This window comes from Callithrix jacchus, chromosome 7, assembly GCF_049354715.1.
Source record: "Callithrix jacchus isolate 240 chromosome 7, calJac240_pri, whole genome shotgun sequence".
In the NCBI taxonomy this organism is placed as follows: domain Eukaryota; kingdom Metazoa; phylum Chordata; class Mammalia; order Primates; family Cebidae; genus Callithrix; species Callithrix jacchus.
In genome coordinates this window covers 33,794,667-33,812,661 of record NC_133508.1, presented here as the reverse complement: position 1 = coordinate 33,812,661, position 17,995 = coordinate 33,794,667, and the positions used below count along the sequence as shown (strand labels likewise).

The following is a 17,995-nucleotide window of genomic DNA, read 5'->3' as shown; positions in this document are numbered from 1 at the left end:
GAGAACATCTATGAGGAGGTTTGTTTGGTGGGAACGGGCAGATGGTCTGTGTTTCTTCTGAGGGGAGAACACGTAGTCTTAAGAGTTCATTCTGAACTAGGAGTTCACAGACAAAACCAGGAGGGCTAAGGTTTCATTCCAGGTCTGGTCCAATCAGTCTCTCAGATTGAGTAGTTAAAACATGAATAGCGTCTGTGAATACTCAGAAGCCGACTCAATCTTGAGAAGCAGGCAAGCATTTTTCCTAAGAATAGGTGGTATTTGGTCACTGTGATAAATCGTTTAAGATTATGAACCAAGTGTGTATATACACACACACTTCTGACCAGGAGGAGAACACAGTTTTTGAAGAACCTGCACAGATTAATTTAACTTGGTTTGGATCTGAACATTTGCTCAAGTAGTAGGTGCATACAGTAAGGCACAGGGTGACAAAGGATTATAATGCCTCCCTGGCCTCCAGACACCACCAGCCATTTCATGAGGCGGACGGACAGACAAAGCTCACAGTGCATAGAAACGTCAGTATCAAAAGAATCAGCATGGGAGGCACCTCATGGGCTGTCACCCAGACACAGGCCTTAGGGCTGGTCTCCCTCTTACCTGCATTAGCAATCAGAACAGAAAAGGGCACAAAGTATTTGTAACTTTGAAGACAATACAATCACTGTCGTGAAAATCATTTCTCTCAAGTGTTGTTCAGTTTTAAGATGGGAGGTAGGACCATCATGTGTGGTATCAAAAATTGTCATCAACATAAGAATCAGTACAATATAAGGAGATTCCGAGATATTAAGAATAAAGGTGATTTTTTTAAAGTGACTCTCAAATGAGAGCACTCTTTAGAGTTGATATAGTATATTAACTAGCACAGATTAATGCGCTCTATTCAAAGGTATCATGTCACAAAGTAGAGATATAGTCATTGTGCGTCGTGTAGCCCTGCGGAGCACAGGAACACAGAACTCCATCTGGGTCACTTATTTCTAGAAAGCTGCAGACAAAGGAGCTCACAGGCCAGCAACGGAATTGATTAAAGGGATAGGAAGAGTCATGATGAGAACAATTAAGTGGCATAAATATAAATAATCGGGTTAGGAAAGGGTGAAGTAAGTTTAAAGTAAACCAGTTCTATCATAGTCCATATTTCTTGAATGCAAATTCTGTGCCCCAGGCACTGCGTAACCCCTTTACTTGGGTTTAATTTTCACATTTCACTTTTACAGCACATGTACTGCGCCAGGAAACTAGGGTTTGGAGTGGTAGTGAAGGAGCGTGGCCAAGTTTTCCTAGCTAGCACGTGGCAAAATTTTCAGGTTTGCGCTGATACACCTGTGCCGTGCTATTTGATGACAGCACATTCCTTTTCCTAAAATTTGGATTGGGATGTTTGTACCCATCCACATGACTCTAAATATATTTTTTTCACTGTTGCCTCTGTGTCACCTTCTGTCCCTTCTCATTCTTCTTGGAACATACGATGCCTTATATTCTTAATTATGTAACATCTTGCCTCCTAAACTGGCTGGAGCTGATTTCTTGAGGATAGAGAATGTGTTTCCTGTCTAACACGTAAGCACTCTAAAAGTGTTTGCCTTTGATGTGTTTCTTTTGACTACATCTATTTAAAGGACTTTTATCTGATAAGCACCTAGCATGTTGCTTTGTGTCGTCAGTTAATACTCACTATTGAGAGAGAGAGAGAGAGAGAGAGAGAGAGAGAGAGAGAGAGAGAGAGTGTGTGTATTTGTAGCAGGCGTTCTGTGCATGTGCATTTTATTATATGCACAGAATGCCAGTTCTAAGTGCCAGGCACTACTTGAACAACAAAGAAAAGAGCAGACTCTTTGCTCAGTGTGGTGAAGAAAATTCCCTGTCAGTGCTGAGGATCCTCTTACAAGTCTGAAAATGGGCATAAAAATAATTAAGTTTATCTTGAAGTTGGGACTCAAAAAGGTGAGTATTTATTTCAGAAAGCATACACATTGGATTAATGGTGTTCAACTTTTTGCAACTTATTTTGCAGCTACTCCATTATTGATTGCACTTTTCCTTAAGAGACACTGTTTGGCATATTTATTTGTGAAATAAAGCAGTTTGGATTCTCCTGTTAACTTTACGTAGAGAAATTACATTGGTATATCTTGAGATACTGGAAGGCGATTTAGGAAGGTGCAAAATGAAGACAAGCTCATTCTGCGAGGCCAAATGTAACACATCTGTTTCATAAGTAAACAAGTGGAAATGGTATCTTAGATAAAGTTCATCAAATTTAGTTTCTCTAATATAAGTAATCACTTCAGCTATATGGTTGAAGTATACAATGATGGTAAACTAGTAAGTATTCTTAATAAGTTATAAACTATATTTAACAAACTATAACTAAGAAACTCTAAGTATTTTTAAGTGTGTAGATTAAAATAGTGTACCTCTTTTCTTTTTTTTTTGCTTTTTTTTTTGCTTTTTTTCTTGAGACAGTCTCACTCTGTCACCAGGCTGGAGTGCAGTGACACGATCTCAGCTCACTGCAACGTCCACCTCCTGGGTTCAGTGATTCTCCTGCCTCAGCCTCCTGAGTAGCTGGGACTAGAGGCGTGTGCCACTACACCCAACGAATTTTTGTATTTTTAGTAGAGATGAGATTTCACCATGTTGGCCAGGATGGTCTTCATCTCTTGACCTTGCGATCCGCCCATCTCAGCCTCTCAAAGTGCTAGAATAACAGGTGTGAGCCACCATAGCCAGCCTTCTCTTTTCTTCAATTTTTCATTGATCCCCTTCAGAAACCATAAATAATAACTTATAACACTTCATCTTCAGTTCACGGTCTGTCTCCCCATCATCCACCTAACACTGCTTTGAAAATGGAGGGGAAAACATGTTAATTTAAGGGAAAAAAAAGCTTTGGTATTTTCCAGGGTATTCATAGTGATTTCTTGAGTTATTTTAGGAAACAGTTTCAACTGATTTCCAGAAACCACAGTTGATGCATAAATTCCCTAATTTGTTTACTTTAGAGAGATCATCTCAAGTGTAGCATCTGTTTTTTGCTTTCTCTTTGAGATCTTGGTCTTCCATCAGGAGGAGTGAGGCGCAGGGACATGAAGACCAGCCCGGGCCACACAGGCAGCTCCTGAACCTGCCGGGTGCTGTGTCAGGAGCTTTCTGAAACACTGGTGGGTGTGCCTCCTGTTACTGCTCTGGGTGGGCAGCTTCCACGTCTGCCTTTTCAACTGTTTCTCAAGGATAAACTCCATCTGCCAGATAACATTATTTTACAGCTTGAAGAATGTCACAACTCAAATTTTGCTTAGTATGTCTTATTTTGGAGAAGCAGCTTTCTTCTGTGAAGCTCAGAGCAGTAACCTAAAATTACTTTCAATATGTAGAGGGAGAGCCTTCTGGAAGTGCAGTGGTTATTTATGAAACTTGGGTGGGGGAGCTCCCTGCCATGTTCCAGTGAAATTGGAGAGATAAAATTTTAATGTTGGAGGCTTTTCTACCATTTTGCTCCTTCTGCAGTCCTTGCAGAAACAACTGCTACAGAAAATCTATTTCCAGAATGCTGTCCAAGCCCATGCCCAAGGTCACAGGAGGCGGAACACCCTGTAGTTGGTGATGTTAGTAGAAAATTCGGGGCATTGAAAACCAGGGAAGTATCAACAGCCTTCATCTCTGAAAAATAGCCAACTGAATTTTCTCTCATAAAGGGTGGCCCAGGCTGGTCCTCCAGCTTCACTTTGAGCTCTTGTAAGGCTGGGCAGGAATTATTGTGAATATAAATTCAAGCTCAACAGAAGAGAGGGAAGTGTGGAAAATCCAATTAACTGGAGTGAAAGTCATACAGAATAAACTACCCATTACTAAAAGAAATAGGTTTTAAATTGAATGAATCTTTAGAGCAGAATTGATCAAATATGTCCTTATTGTATGAGAAGATGCACTTTGCAAATAATATTTGTCAGGAGGCATCATCTGCTTGAGGACGTTTCATCTTCTTATTAAGAAGGCCATTAGAAGTTTGGAGCCTTTTTCGTTGTGTTATTAACTTGCAGGGCAAAATCCTCCTATTCTAGTATTCATTAAATGGATCTCTCTGTGTATACAAACATTAAAAGTAGTTTTGAAAGTACTATAGGTAAGCAAGGAGAAAAACGCACTGTTTGTTTCCTCATAGAATTGACATTTTTATTTAAGGAAAAATCCATGAATTTACAATCTCTCCCTTTCTAGGTTTTTCAACATTTCTTGCAAATTGTATGTAAATGAATGCAAATAAGCAATCCTCACTAGCAAGCTGCTTAGAAGTGTAAAATGCATAAAATTAAGATGCTGAGAGAAACATGCATCTAATTAAGGTAGCATGTAAAGAAATGTTTAAATTCAAATTAGATACTTCAGTGCAAAGAATTTACTTGTTTAATTCAAAAGGTGTTTTGTATAATTCTGAGAAGCTTGTCCTTAGCGGTACTCCCATTTCCTTCAAAGCTCCAAAAATTAGTTTTAGGAGCTTGCCCTGGTTCAGTTAAACTTTAAAATTGGGTTTAAGCTAAGAATTAGAATGCCATAAAAATACATTCTAGTTTTAATGCCTCTACCTCAAAAACAGACTTAGAGAGGCAGGCATGATAATTTGAGAGTGAGAGTGGGTGGATGTGTGGATCACTATTTCTATCCCATTCATAGAAATCCCACGTGGTACTTGGATTTCATGGGTTCTTAGAAAGCCTGGAGATATACACAGATCACAGCCGTCTAGTTGTCCCTGGATCTTAAGGAGATTTCAGGAGCAAGACAGGAAAGATGTCGGCCTTGTGCCATCAACAGCCCTGCTCTGACATGCAGGAAGTCACCTTTACTCTTTGGGGCCATGTGAGTTCTGTCCATCTTCTGGCTCTGCCGGGAACAGAAGAGGAGGAGAGGAATTTGGTCTCAAGTTAGAAGCCTTTAGTTTAAGTAGATGAAAAAAATTTTTGCAAAGCATGAAGCAACAAGGAAAGTATTGAAGAAATATAAGATCTGAGTGGAGAAGACAAAAACTATCTTCTAAGGTTGGTGCCGTTTCTGTCCCAGGCACAACAACCTAATGGACAAATAGAAAAATAAACAGGGCTGGGGATGGTGGCTCACACCTGTAGTCCCAGCACTTTGGGAGGCCAAGGTGGGAGGGTCCCTTGAGCCCAGGAGTTCGAGACCAGCTTGGGCAACATGGCAAAACCCTATCTCTACTACCCCCAACCCCCGCAAAAAAAAAAAAAAAAAAAAAAAAAAAAAACTCTCACAAACAAAAATAAGCTGGGCATGGTGATACATGCCTGTAGTCCCAGCTACTCGTGAGGCTGAGGTGGGAAGACCACTTGAGCCCAGGAGGCAGAGGTTGCAATGAGCCATGATGGCACTGCTGCACTACAGCCAGGGGGACAGAGCTAGACCCTGTCTCAGAAAGGGAGGAAAAATAACAAACAGGAAAGTGCTTTTTGCTCATTTTCAGAATGCTTGATTTTGAAGTGTTGCACTGAGCTCGACTTCTCGTGGTGAGAGTTTTTCCTTTCTACCAGATCACATATTCCTCTGATTTCAGCTGAGCCGATGTTTTAGCCTGTAAGCCCATAGTCTCTATTTCATGGCCTCACAGATGAGAAATTGTTCATTAAGTTTTGATCATGTGCAGTGTACAAATTCTCTCTTAGACTTGGATTCCCTCATCTGATCTTCCTGTCTGTGTCTGAGCTAGGGAATTAGAAAATGATGCTGAGACTGTTATTCTTTTTCTTTCTGTTTTTGAGACTGTTATTCTTTACTGGGGAGTTGGGTCTGCTCTGTCTCTTCAGCAAGGCCAGGAATCCTAAATCCATGCCAGGCTTCTTTCCTCCTCCCTTAGGCCCCCAGTCCCTATCCTCACCTCCACCCCCAAGGCTGAAGCACAGACCAGACCATCCAGGACTGTGAATTGAAAAGCATCTTCTGGCTAGTGACATCTGTTTCCAAAAATCCAGCAAGTCTATTTAGGTTTAATCAGACAGGTCACGGTAGGTGTTTCCTCCTGGGACCACGAGATTTTTCTCCTATGGCACTTGGGCGTGACGCCTTCCAGTCTATTAGAGCTCCTCCCTGTCTCTGATTTCTTGATAGTGTCAGTCGCTGCCTCTCAGCCAGTGACTGGCCAGGTTAGAGATTCCTGCCTCTCGGCCAGTGACTGGTCAGGTTAGAGATTCCTGCCTCTCGGCCAGTGACTGGTCAGGTTAGAGATTCCTGCCTCTCGGCCAGTGACTGGCCAGGTTAGAGATTCCTGCCTCTCGGCCAGTGACTGGTCAGGTTAGTGATTCCTGCCTCTCGGCCAGTGACTGGCTGAGTTAGTGATTCCTCTATTTGTAGCACAGACTCCACCTAGCTGCCCACCTCCTGGAGATCCCACATTCACCATAGCTGACATTCCAAATTTAGCTCCATAACTTTCCTCTATTCTGGCTTATTCTCCGCTCCAGAGCTCTCCTGGTTAATGATGCCGTTATCGGCCCTCTTCTCCTTACAAATTGCTAATGCTGTCATTAGGCCATTTTTATTTCTCCCCTAAGTTTATGCAGCAGCCTCCTAGCTGCTCTCCCATCTCATCACATACTTCTTCACTCCTTTCTCCACACCGTTGACAAAACAACTTTTTCTTAAAACATGAATCTTGCATAATATTCCCTGATTAAAGGCTTTCTTGATGCTCTGTTGTTAACCTTTTTCCTGTATTAAGGGGTCTGGGCTCTATCTACCATTGCACTCATGTCTCTCCTCTTCTCCCGCATTCCACGTACCAGCCTAGCTGAACCACAGGACCCGCAAGATGCCAAGCTGCCGTTTAGATTTCTGTGCCTTTGCATATGCTGTTTTCTTTGCCTGACATGCTCCTCCGCACCGGCATCCTCCACGCTGGCCTGGAAACTCCTACTCACTTTCCGCCTCCTTGGAGAGTCTTTTCTTTTCTCACCCTCCCAGGCTGAATTTGTCACGCTCTTTTGTTGCATTCCAGACCTCTGGTTACAGCAGTCATCACGCAGCACTCTGATGGGTTGTTTCCTGGTGGATCTCCCATTTAGGCCATGAGCTCCCAAGGGCAGAAATTGTGTTGGGTGAGAAGGTGCCCAGAGGTAAGACTAGGGCGGTGTTTCTCCACCTCTGTGGCCCTGGGATCCCTTTACACTCTTAAAAACTGTTGGGAACCTCAAAGGGCATATGGTTTATTATTTGGGTAAATATCTGTTGCTATTTCCCACTGAAATGTAAACTGGATAATTTTACAATCATTTACTCCTTCAAAATCAATGATAATGAATTTATTAAATACTATTATAAAATAATATATAAATAACTGTACAGAATAAAAAATTTTAAGACGAGTGGCACTGTCTTAGATTTTCAGAAATTTCTTTATGTCTGGCTTATGAAAGGAAGACAACAAGATTCTCATATCTGCTCCTTTAGTCAGTCTGGTTCATTGTGTTGTTTAATGTCTGCGAAGACAATACATTCTAATTGCAGATATTTTTCTAGATCAAAACTTGACAAGTGGTACTAGTTGTAGTAACGTGAAACCTAAAACCTGAGAGATGAACTTTTCTTACTGCTACCTTAAAAGTGCTGGTCTCAGAGATCGAGACCATCCTGGTCAACATGGTGAAACCCCGTCTCTACTAAAAATACAAAAATTAGCTGGGCATGGTGGCGCACGCCTGTAATCCCAGCTACTTGGGAGGCTGAGGCAGGAGAATTGCCTGAACCCAGGAGGCGGAGGTTGCAGTGAGCTGAGATCGTGCCATTGCACTCCAGCCTGGGTAACAGGAGCGAAACTCCGTCTCAAGAAAAAAAAAAAAAACTGCTGGTCTCTTGCGCCTCAATTGGCACTTTTGCCCATGAATGTTTTTCTTTACCAGGCGTTGGTCACTTGGAAAATATGAGACCACTGAGTTACGCAGATCTTCTGACAGATGGTACATTCTGTCATACAATAAGGAAAGGTAACAGAAATCTTTATTAGGAAGCCATCAAAGTCATGGTGGTAGATACAAGTTTTCCCAAGTTCTGATTTTCACTTGAAAACTCAAATTTTATCATTGAAGACAAATACTGTCAGTGTTTTTCCTCAAAGGGACAGGCACATTTTGCTCATTTTCAAGAAAATGGCTTCTTAAATACCTAAGTCTGAGTGACAACATTATGTCAGTTGCCCTTTTTCAGTAAAAGTGGTGTTCTGTGAAGCAGATGACTAGTTCAACTTGCAACTCAGTGTCACGGGTGCTTTTCCTGGAGACAAACATCATACTTCAGTAGGTAATGGAAACATGTACTTGCCTTTTCATAAAAGATGTTTTAAAGATACTTACTGAGGATCAAGATTCACCAAATTAATAGTTCCTGCTTCATCCAGGGCATACCAAAGTGAAACTGACATTTATTTTCCTTCAAGTGCTCAGAGGGATGAATGCAGTAACCACCAGTATCATTTGGTGCCACTGGCTGCCTTGATCTGTGCCAAGTTGCCAGCTGTTTTGCCCCCTCCCATGGCCTTTGCACCATCAGCATAAGTGTTAATCCCATAAAGAAGGCGAGAAATGTCTTAGTAGTATTTATTAAACCTGTTTTATTTTGTAATACAGAGTCTTGCTCTATTACCAGGCCGCAGTGCAGTGGCACTATCAGGCTCACTGCATCCTCCAGTGCCTGGACTCAAGGGATCCTCCCCTTACCTCAGCCTCACAAGTAGCTGGGACCATCCCCAGCCTATTTATTATTTTTATTTTTTTGAGACAGGATCTCTCTTTGTTGCCTAGGCTTGTCTTGAACTCTTGTCCTTAGGCAATCCTCCCACCTCAGCCTCCCAAAGCACTGAGATTACAGGCATGAACCACAGCTTCCAGCCAAGAAATGTCTTAATATTTTTATAAAATACTTTTGACCCCATAAAACCTCTGGAAGGATCCTGCAGACCCCTAGGAGTCCATAGACCACACTTTGGGGGCCATGGGACTGACTAGAGAGTGAAGCAGAGGCTCCTTATACCAGGTTGCAGACTTCATGCTGTGTTGGGAAGGCTGTGAGGGGAGGAGCACTGTGGTCTGATTTATATCCTAGAGTGACCACAGTGGCAAGACAGTGGAGCATCTTTTGGGGAGTTGGGAAATTGGAACTGGACATCATTGCTGAAAAATAGCAATTTTCTTTAAGTTGCCATATGGATATAGGATGATTATATAAACCCCAAATTTGTAAACCCTTCGGTATGGTATTGTCATTCAAAATCACATTCAATTGCATGAAACTAGGTTGAAGTATTTTCTGATATTATTTCAGAGTAGTATTATTTCTCTTCTGTGAATGAATTTGGGTGTGCGTATACATGCATCAGTGGACTTAAAGCTTGTATATGCGTGTATCGTTGGCTGATGGGCATCCTGGGCAATTCCTTTCTGGCCCAAATTGTCTTTGTGTTTTGTCATCAGAAGTGCGTTCCTTAGACTACGCATTATCCTGGATCATATGTAAAAGACGTTTGTTTACTCTGAAGACCTCCCACTCAGTGGAAGTGTGGGAGACATGTCCCGAGTTAAAAGGTCTAGGTCAGTGTAATATTCAGAAGCAATTGCAAATCATTCTAACCAATCCAGCAGTGCTTACTTAGGACTCTGTTCAAGAGCCTTCTTACCTCTTTGTTGATCTCTTTAAATACTGAACAAAAGACAATGAATCTTCCAACTCAGCCGATTCCATTGTGATTGATCTGAGCCAATTTTTTGAGGTAATTGATGATATTGCCTTAGTTGAGTCTGTTAGTGCAAATAATTATTAATCAATATGCTCTCAGCTCTTAGTTCAGGAGATACTTCTAACACATGATTTATGCTGAACATTTCAATTGAGCTACCTTTACAAGAGGAAAATCAATTGGCGAGTGTTCTAAAGCACTTTAATTATCTGCAGCCCCATAGTCCTCCGCAGCCATATTTACCCAGACAGCTAGTTGTCCCATCCTAGCTAGGGTCACAGGAAGTTTTTCATCACCATGATAGAGATAATATATCGTGCATCTGAGATTGACTACGTTGGTTTAAAGTAATTTCGTGGAATACCTTAAAATCAAAGCATTGCAGCTTTCCTTTGGAGAGCGTAATTAACATTGCCCCAGAAGGAGAAGGAACATGTTACTGATCTCCATTCAGTTGGAAAACAGTTTGCCAGTGTGGTTAGTGAATGTCATGTAAGTCGATTTAGCCATAAAACATGAGGAGATCTGAATCGCAGAGAGGAAGTTAAGGTGTAAGGCATTTTAGGGGCTAAATTTATATCACTGCCCTAAACTGTTGTTAAGAAGCTTTGTGACTTCCTTGCACCACGGCTTTCTAGCATGGAATTTGTTGTTTTGCCCTTTTAGACAAAGTCTTGATAAATATTGTGGTTTGATTTCTCCCCCCTGTGAGAGGAGATGCAGAAGAAATTAATCACCACTAGGAATGAGCCTGCCTTTGTTCAAAGTAGAGCTTCCAAGCATCTGTTTTTGTTGTACTTGTGGTGGGTACAGGAATGTGTGGGCTTTGGCCTGGGACTTTTAGACATGATTATAACAGATGGAAATTTTAAATGGCAGTTCCCTCCATTGTCATGGTGGAGCCCCTCCAATAGCACTGAGATGCTCTGTTGCACTTCTTGCCCAGGACTCTGTCCCTTACTGCTATGAAAGCACCTCTAAATGGTAGAATGTGAAGGCATTTGGCAGCCTTCAAGGGCAGTTCTTTAGCGTCTCCACTCCCTATCCCCATGCACTCCTAAGACCCTCAAAACTTGGACCCGAGGCTTCACGTAGCAATAAACTGAAACACCATTCATTGTTCACAGCTGGGCCAATGTTTGGTCTCCAGAAGGTAATGCTGTTAAGCGCTGAATTGAGTTCATACTATCAATTAAACAGTGGGAGAGAGGAAAGGTAGGTTTTGACTTGGGGTTTTTCAGGAGCTAATTCAGTAGGCATTTTTGGAATGCCTGGCTTGGAGCTAGCTCTACGGGAAGACTGAGAAAATGAAGCCCGGCTTTGGCTCTTAGGAAGTCACAGTCCTGTTTGCAAGGGTTGGGGTGGAGAGGGGAGACCTCAGCCATTAAGAATACAGACAGGGGAGAGGGGCTGACACCAGAAGGTCTGTGGGCAGAGACAGATGGTTGAGTCCTTTGTGCCAGGGAAGAGGAGGGAGGGGCTGACGGGTCACAGGATGGCATCTTCCATGGCCCTGTGAGGTTGCCACTGCTTATGTCCTCCTCCTCTGGTTACCCAGTTGTTCCCCTTGTTCTTCTCTGGGAACAGTAGCTCACTCTGGGCTCATCAGAGGGCAACCAAGAAACTGAGATGTAAAGTCTGTGACTGGTTGTGGTCCTGGTGATGGCTTCTTCCAGAACAGCTCTCTCAGTCCAACAGTGAGGTGACATTGAGGGTCAGAACCATTAGGGGCAGTGTTCCAGCCTCACCTGAAAATCCCAGTGTTTGGGAATCTGATTGGGGAGCATCCTGGAGGCAGGCCGGGCTTTGTTTTTTTAAGAGGGTCTCATTCTGTCACCTAGGCTGCAGTGCAGGGGTACAGTCATAGCTCACTACAGGCTTGAATTCCTGGGCCCAAGCCATCTCTCCACCTCTGCCTTCCAAAGTGCTGGGATTACAGGCATGAGCCACTGCACCCGGCCTTAGGACTGAGTTTGGAGGAAGTTATGTCCTGGTGGCCTGAACTTTCCTTTTCTTGCTGCTCTTTGTTGCGGATGCCTCCCCCCGCTCATTGTTTGGGTTACAGGGTACGAGAGAGAACCTTCTCCAAGTCCTGACTGCTCCCTGGGCCCAAATTTAGGCTGAGCACCTTAACTGGCCCTGCCATCTTAGACGTACCGCTCAATTCCTCAGAAGCAAAGGTTTCCGCTCTGTAAGATGAAGATGATGTGTAACAACGACTGGAGTTGTGATAATTAAAGGAGGTAAATTTTAAAGCACTTTTTAAACTGTAAAACTCTGTAATATAATGTGTAATATGGATATTCATATGCAAATATATATAATATGATAGGTGTCACTTTTTTCAGTTTTATTATTTTACCTGGCTGCCTGCTCAGGGTCCTGTGATGCTCTCTGTAACTGCTGTAGTTCAGAGACGAAGCGTTGATTACGAGCTGTGGGCACTGCCTGCCCTGGCCTCTTTCTACCAGAGTGACTTAGATGACTTGGAGCTAAAACATGAGAGGCAAAAAATATCATAAAGACAAATGCCATGTCTGTGTTGCATATAATAATTCAATAAATATCCAGTAACTGTTGAGATATGAGCCCACGAATAGATAAAAGAAAAATGGAGTAAATGAAGGAATTATTTTAAAAGATTTCAGTCATTTCCTTTTGTCTTTTTCTGTTTTTAATATACATGAAGACTAATTTAAACCCTTTTCTCTTTCTAAGTAAGTTTGGAGATCTATAGGACAAATTGGCTCCTAACATCTAATACTAGTGACGGGATATGAAAGACAGCATTCTTTCGGACAAAGGAATGCAATCCTCGAAGACCAATAAAAGTTGGCAAAGAAATTTGCAGATCAGGACCCAGGACAATGCTTACATAACCTCTCAACTGTTTTTCCAGGTTTGAAGTGCAAATAACAGAGATAAAGACAGAAATTACACATGTAAACCTGATATATTAATAGCTCATCCCGTCTACATAAGAAAATAAACCAGGGGTCTAGGCCCTAAAAGTGATAGCTGTGGTGTTAGATTTCTGGGCCTCCTTTATTTCAGGGGATGGGGCTCTGACAGGTGAAACACAGCATTTGTTTAAACAGAATAGAGAAAGTCTGCAAAACATTCAAGGGCAGGAAGTAGCAATAAATACTTCTCTGTGCAACTGGAGCAGCACAGAGCTTGGGGCGAGCAGAATGTCATCACTCAAAGTGGAATTTGGCCAGGGCCCCCCAGGGTCCCACCAAGGGACACAGTGAACTTTCTAAAAGTCAAGACCTCTGTCTTATCTCCTCCAAAAGATGAGAAAGTGAGATGTGAAGTTTCTTTCTGGGGATGGGATGTGTTTTTCATGGTAGGTTCTGATCTCTTTTGCAGGCTTTGAACACAAGAACCAAGGGCACAAAAATAGCTCCTTGAGCGGGGGAAAAGCCCGAAAGGCCTGGAACACAGGCTGATGTGCAGGCATTGGTGAGCTGGGATTGTAAATCCACAATCCCTTGAACAGAGCAAGACCTAGTTAAAGAGACTTTGGGTTTCTTATAAGGCATGAATAAGTACTCTGGGCAGTCTGCCCCATTGGAAAACAGAATAATGCTAATAATTTGCATTTATGTAATACCTCCCCCTGGCTTGTGGATCTACAAGCACTTTGCAAACATTAATTAATTCTCTAAACCCCCTATGAGCCAGGGGGTGCCATCAGTAACTAATCATGAAGGAGGGCCAGTGATTCTTGACAGAGTGGATATAAGTTGGAGAACACTGTGAGCTCGGGAGCTCAGGAAGTTGAGTGGAATTTTTATGAGAAAGAACAACCAAGGTAGAATTTTGATCAGACTATGTGGGAAATCAACCTGGATGTTATGGCCATGGCTGAAGGCTATCAACTAACAATTCAGTTTCTCTCCTGTTGTTCGCCTCTTCATTTTCAAAGCTCTGATTATTCTTGGTCAGAAACCTCAGAGTGAAGGTCTGGACTCAGTTCAACCATTCCCGGTATAAAAGGATGTGCAGACTGAGCACAGTGGCTCACACCTGTAATCCTAGCACTTTGGGAGGCTGAGGCAGGTGGATTGCTTGAGCCTAGGAGTTCAATACCAGCTTGGGTAACATAGAAGAAACCCTGTCTCTACAACCAGCCATGGTGGCGCACAGCTATAGTCCCAGCTACCCAGGAGGCTGGAGTTGGAGTGATATGGCTCCACTGACTGGAGGAACGCCAGGGTTCTTGGTTTCAAGCTGATAGGATTAACGACTTGGACATACGTGGAGTGGTTTTAAGGAGCGAAAAGTTTAATAGGCAAGAAAGAAAGAAGAGAACAGCTCCCCCATACAGAGACAAATGAGGGAGGCTTGGAAGAAAGAGAAACCCAGTGCGTGCCAGAAAAGAGGTTTCTTATATTGGGATGCTGAAGAAGGTGGTGTCTGGTTTGAATAAAGCCCAGGGGAATGGTTTGACCAGGTGTGTTATTTACATAGCCCACAAAAAACCTAGCCCTCCCACCTTAGACTTTTAATATGCAAATGCAGAGCACCATGCTGTTTGGAACACATGGTGTTATCTGGAGGTGGCCATGATGCTTGGTACACCTGGTGAGGAGAAGAGGGCGGGAATCTCCAAGTTGGCCATGTTGGGTGGACCTAGTTTACTCACCAGTTTTTGCACATTAAAGCTGGCCGGCCTGGCTCTTCAAGCCACCTTTGGGTTAGAAAAGAAATGGTTTGGACGTTGCTTTTATTAAAAGAAAAAGCCATACTGAGAGGTCCTTTTACCTTCTCTATCTGCCTAAACAATTATTTTTTAATAACTAGGAGGATCACCTCAGCCCAGGGAGGTGGAGGCTGTGGTGAACTGTCATCACACCAGTGCACTCCAGCCTGGATGACAGAGCAAGACCCTGTATCAAAAAGAGATGCAGCAGCTGGACCATACTGGAAATCAGCATTTCTGTTGCTGTTTTAATAGTCAGTTCAGAGATTCATTCATGCGTCGACTTATTCGCTCAGTCACTACTTTATTTGACAGATACTACCTTTTGAGTTCTTGCTCCCTGTTAGACATTGGGGTTATCTCCAAAGGCTTACCTGCCCAGTGATACTTTCTTTATTCTCTGTCATGTATTTTTGTTTCCCCAGTCTGCTCAACTCACATAACGTTAGGATTATTGAAATGGTTTTGCAATGTTGATGTAATTTATGAGTAAACATTGCTGTATATATTTGAATTTCTGGTGAGAAAGGCACTATGCACGAGGAAAGTAATGACCTGGCATAAGAGAACCCATTTATACCAATAGCTACATCTCACTCAGTCGGGCCTGTTAGATAAAAGGACTGTCGATATTCATGACTTTTTTCTTTTTTAAAGAAATGTAGTTTGAAGCTAAACCAACAAAGTGCCACTTATTGGTGGTACTGAAGGAGTTTACATTTGCTGAATAGATAAGATTTGCTCGTGATCTTTGGCTGGTGTCTCATTGGAACAGATAGGTTAGTTATTCTTCAGGTCCTCAAAAGTTGGATATAGCAGATGTTTTCCTAAATCGATTCCCATTGTTTTAGATGTCCCAAAATTTGAAGTAATTTGCATAATAACCCAGTATAAATTAGTACAAAAGCCAGCTTCACTCTAGCTCTTTCTGAGTGGTAGGAATAATGGTGTATGAATCTTGAGATGTTTCTATGTTCACACACATACATCTCAATGTAAGTCAGATGAAATGGTTCATTTTTTGTTAAATCATTTTTATGTTACTTTTAAGTTAACTAGTATACACAGAGAAATCTATGTGGAAGAAGTGTCAATATTTCAAGTATTTCAAACTCTAGGAGAGATGATGCTAACGGGGCCAGTCCTTGCTGGAGCTGCCTGTCAGGGCAGCAATGCAGGCATGGCCTGGGGCAGGGGAGCCTGTCTGGTCTGTGGACAATCAAGCAGTGCTCCGACTCCTCCTCCCAGTGAAACATGCACTTTCTTTCAGGCTGTTGCCAGCTGGTTTTGCTGTGTGGTAGTGTTAAGCTTTCCAGATTGAAAACATCTGGCTTTTCATCAGCTGTGTAGACTCAGAAAGAGCAACGTTAGCCGAAGTAAATTCAACAAATTCTTATCTGACACATTTGGTTGACCCTAATGCGATAAACTAGGGCAGTCTCCGAGGATGAGTTCTGTTTGCAACTGTGCACCTTTTCCTTCCATCGTTACCCTGCCTTTGGAAGAATCTTGATGTTAAAATTTGGAAGTATGCCTTTATTGAAGGCTTCAGATGCACTGTCAGTAGCGATTTGTGAAAGTCCAGAGAGTCATTTGCATAGAGGTCAAACACAGTGTTTCCTGCAGGAACTTCCTGAATGATGAAGTTTCAGAGCAATTTCATGTAACCAGATGTCAACAGGTTCCAAAAAGATGCTGGCTACCTGTTGCTGTTACAAGCAGGAGAGTTCTGTTGTTAACTAACTTCAGAGGAAATAGAGTAGATACTAAGAGTAGAAAACTGTGTAAATGTTTGTAAATATTAAGAGTAGAAAACTGTATGTATCAAGTAAACACATATTGAGAATCAATGACAGGTTGTGGTGATGTGACACTGTGGGTTGTATCTGCTTTTTGAAAGCATCCTTAATGTTTCCTTGCTCATTTCTTCTACAGCACTTTACATGGCTTGGAGGGGGAAATTCTGAGACTATCAATATTATCAGCCCTCTGAGTTTTTGCATCTGAATATGTTTCAGCTTACAAACTGGTCATTACACAGATAGATATTTTTGAACAGTGATTTACAAACCCAACTTTTGTTAACTGGATCATTGCTTCCCACTGAGTTAAGGCTTCAGAGCTGGCTGTTCAGTGTTTATAGTTGGTCTGGTGTTGTCATTGGTCTTTGCACTTTAGCTTGAAGTACCTCAAGAAGTTAATGACCTGTTAAAAGACAATCCTCTGCAGAATGCTGTCCTTAAAAGACATGGGTATAAGCCAGGAGTATTTATATTGTGTTAGCAGTAATGTTGCACAGGTATGGTGTGCCAGTTGCATATCAGCACAGCAGTCTATCAAGATGGTAGTCATTAGCCCCATGTGACGTTAAGGCTCAGAGAGGTAAAGTAGCTCACCTCAGGATACACAGCTAGTCCTAAGTACCTGTGTTCATTGCTCCTCTGGTGACCAAAAATATGAAGGAGCCTCAGTAATAATCTTGGATCACTTAGCCTAGCCGCTCTTCAGATTCTAAAGTGCTGAGAAGATGGGAAGGAAATAGCATCTGGAGTATCCAGAGCGGTATACCTTCAAGCGCTGAGCTATACACTCCTCCCCTTGCTAAGGATGCTTCAGCCCCCAGGGCTCTGCTTCTGTTCCACAGGTTCGTTCCCACTGGGTGTTGGGCCAGGGCCTTTGCCCTTGCTGTTTCTTTTCTTTGCAGTTCTGTTTTCCCATGATAGAGAGGTCCTTTTTGTCTTTTAGGACTCAGCTCCTTTCTCTTTAGAGAGCTGAAGCAGGCTGGCACATAGACTCCTCCTCCAGCAAGACAGGAGGGCAGTTGTTTCCTTAGATTCCCATTGATTTCGATTTTCCACAAATTTGCCCAAAGCTTTATAAATTAGTAAAAAAAAAGCCAATTTCAGTAGTCTAGCTCTTTCCAAATTGTAGGAATTAATGGCATGTGGATTTTTGAGGTGTTTTTATGTTCATACATGTATGTTTCTACTATAGTATAAGTCAAATGAAATGGTTAAATAATTTTTTTGTGTGCTAAATCATTTTTACGTTCCTCTCAAGTTATGACCATGCTGCTTCAGCAAAATGAAGTCTCAAACCACTGAAGAGAGACTCCTTCCTGCAGCTACCTAGAACCAAGCTCTCTAATTTCTCTGCCTCCATTATTGCTATCCTGTATTAATAAGGAGTTTTATAAAAGGTGTAATTTGGATTGTTTGCAACTCAATGGAAAAATGCTTGAAGGGATGGCTACCCCACTCTTCGTGATGTGCTTACGTCATATTGCATGCCTGTATCAAAATATCTCATGTACCCCCATAAATATATACACCTATTATGTTCTCACAAAAAATAAAAACTAAAAAAAATCAGGCGTTTTGGCCAGGCATGGTGGCTTACAGTGGGTGGATCACAAGATCAGGAGTTAGAGACCAGCCTGGCCAATACGGTGAAATCCCATCTCTACTAAAAGTACAAAAATTAGCCGGGCGTGATGGTGCATGCCTGTAAGTCCCAGCTACTTGGGAGGCTGAGGCAAG

At 42.3% G+C, this 17,995-nt stretch overlaps 1 protein-coding gene and 1 long non-coding RNA gene across 51 annotated transcripts in view; one reads left to right on the top strand and one right to left on the bottom strand.

The window, feature by feature from the left end:
- Nucleotides 1-17,995, top strand: part of PARD3 (par-3 family cell polarity regulator) — a 716,461-nt gene that overhangs the window by 628,335 nt on the left and 70,131 nt on the right. The window lies entirely within an intron of this gene.
- The window catches only part of LOC118155299 (uncharacterized), a 61,543-nt gene that overhangs the window by 24,916 nt on the left and 18,632 nt on the right, over nt 1-17,995 (bottom strand). For 2 of the 3 annotated variants that reach the window (XR_004745578.3, XR_004745579.3), the window contains exons 4-5: nt 12,111-12,240; nt 9,689-9,809 (exon numbers count right to left, since the gene is read on the bottom strand). This is a non-coding gene — a long non-coding RNA (uncharacterized LOC118155299). Of the gene's footprint in view, nt 1-5,323; nt 8,290-9,688; nt 9,810-12,110; nt 12,241-17,995 lie in introns of those variants that run through there. The other variant, XR_013519669.1, reaches the window with a different exon arrangement.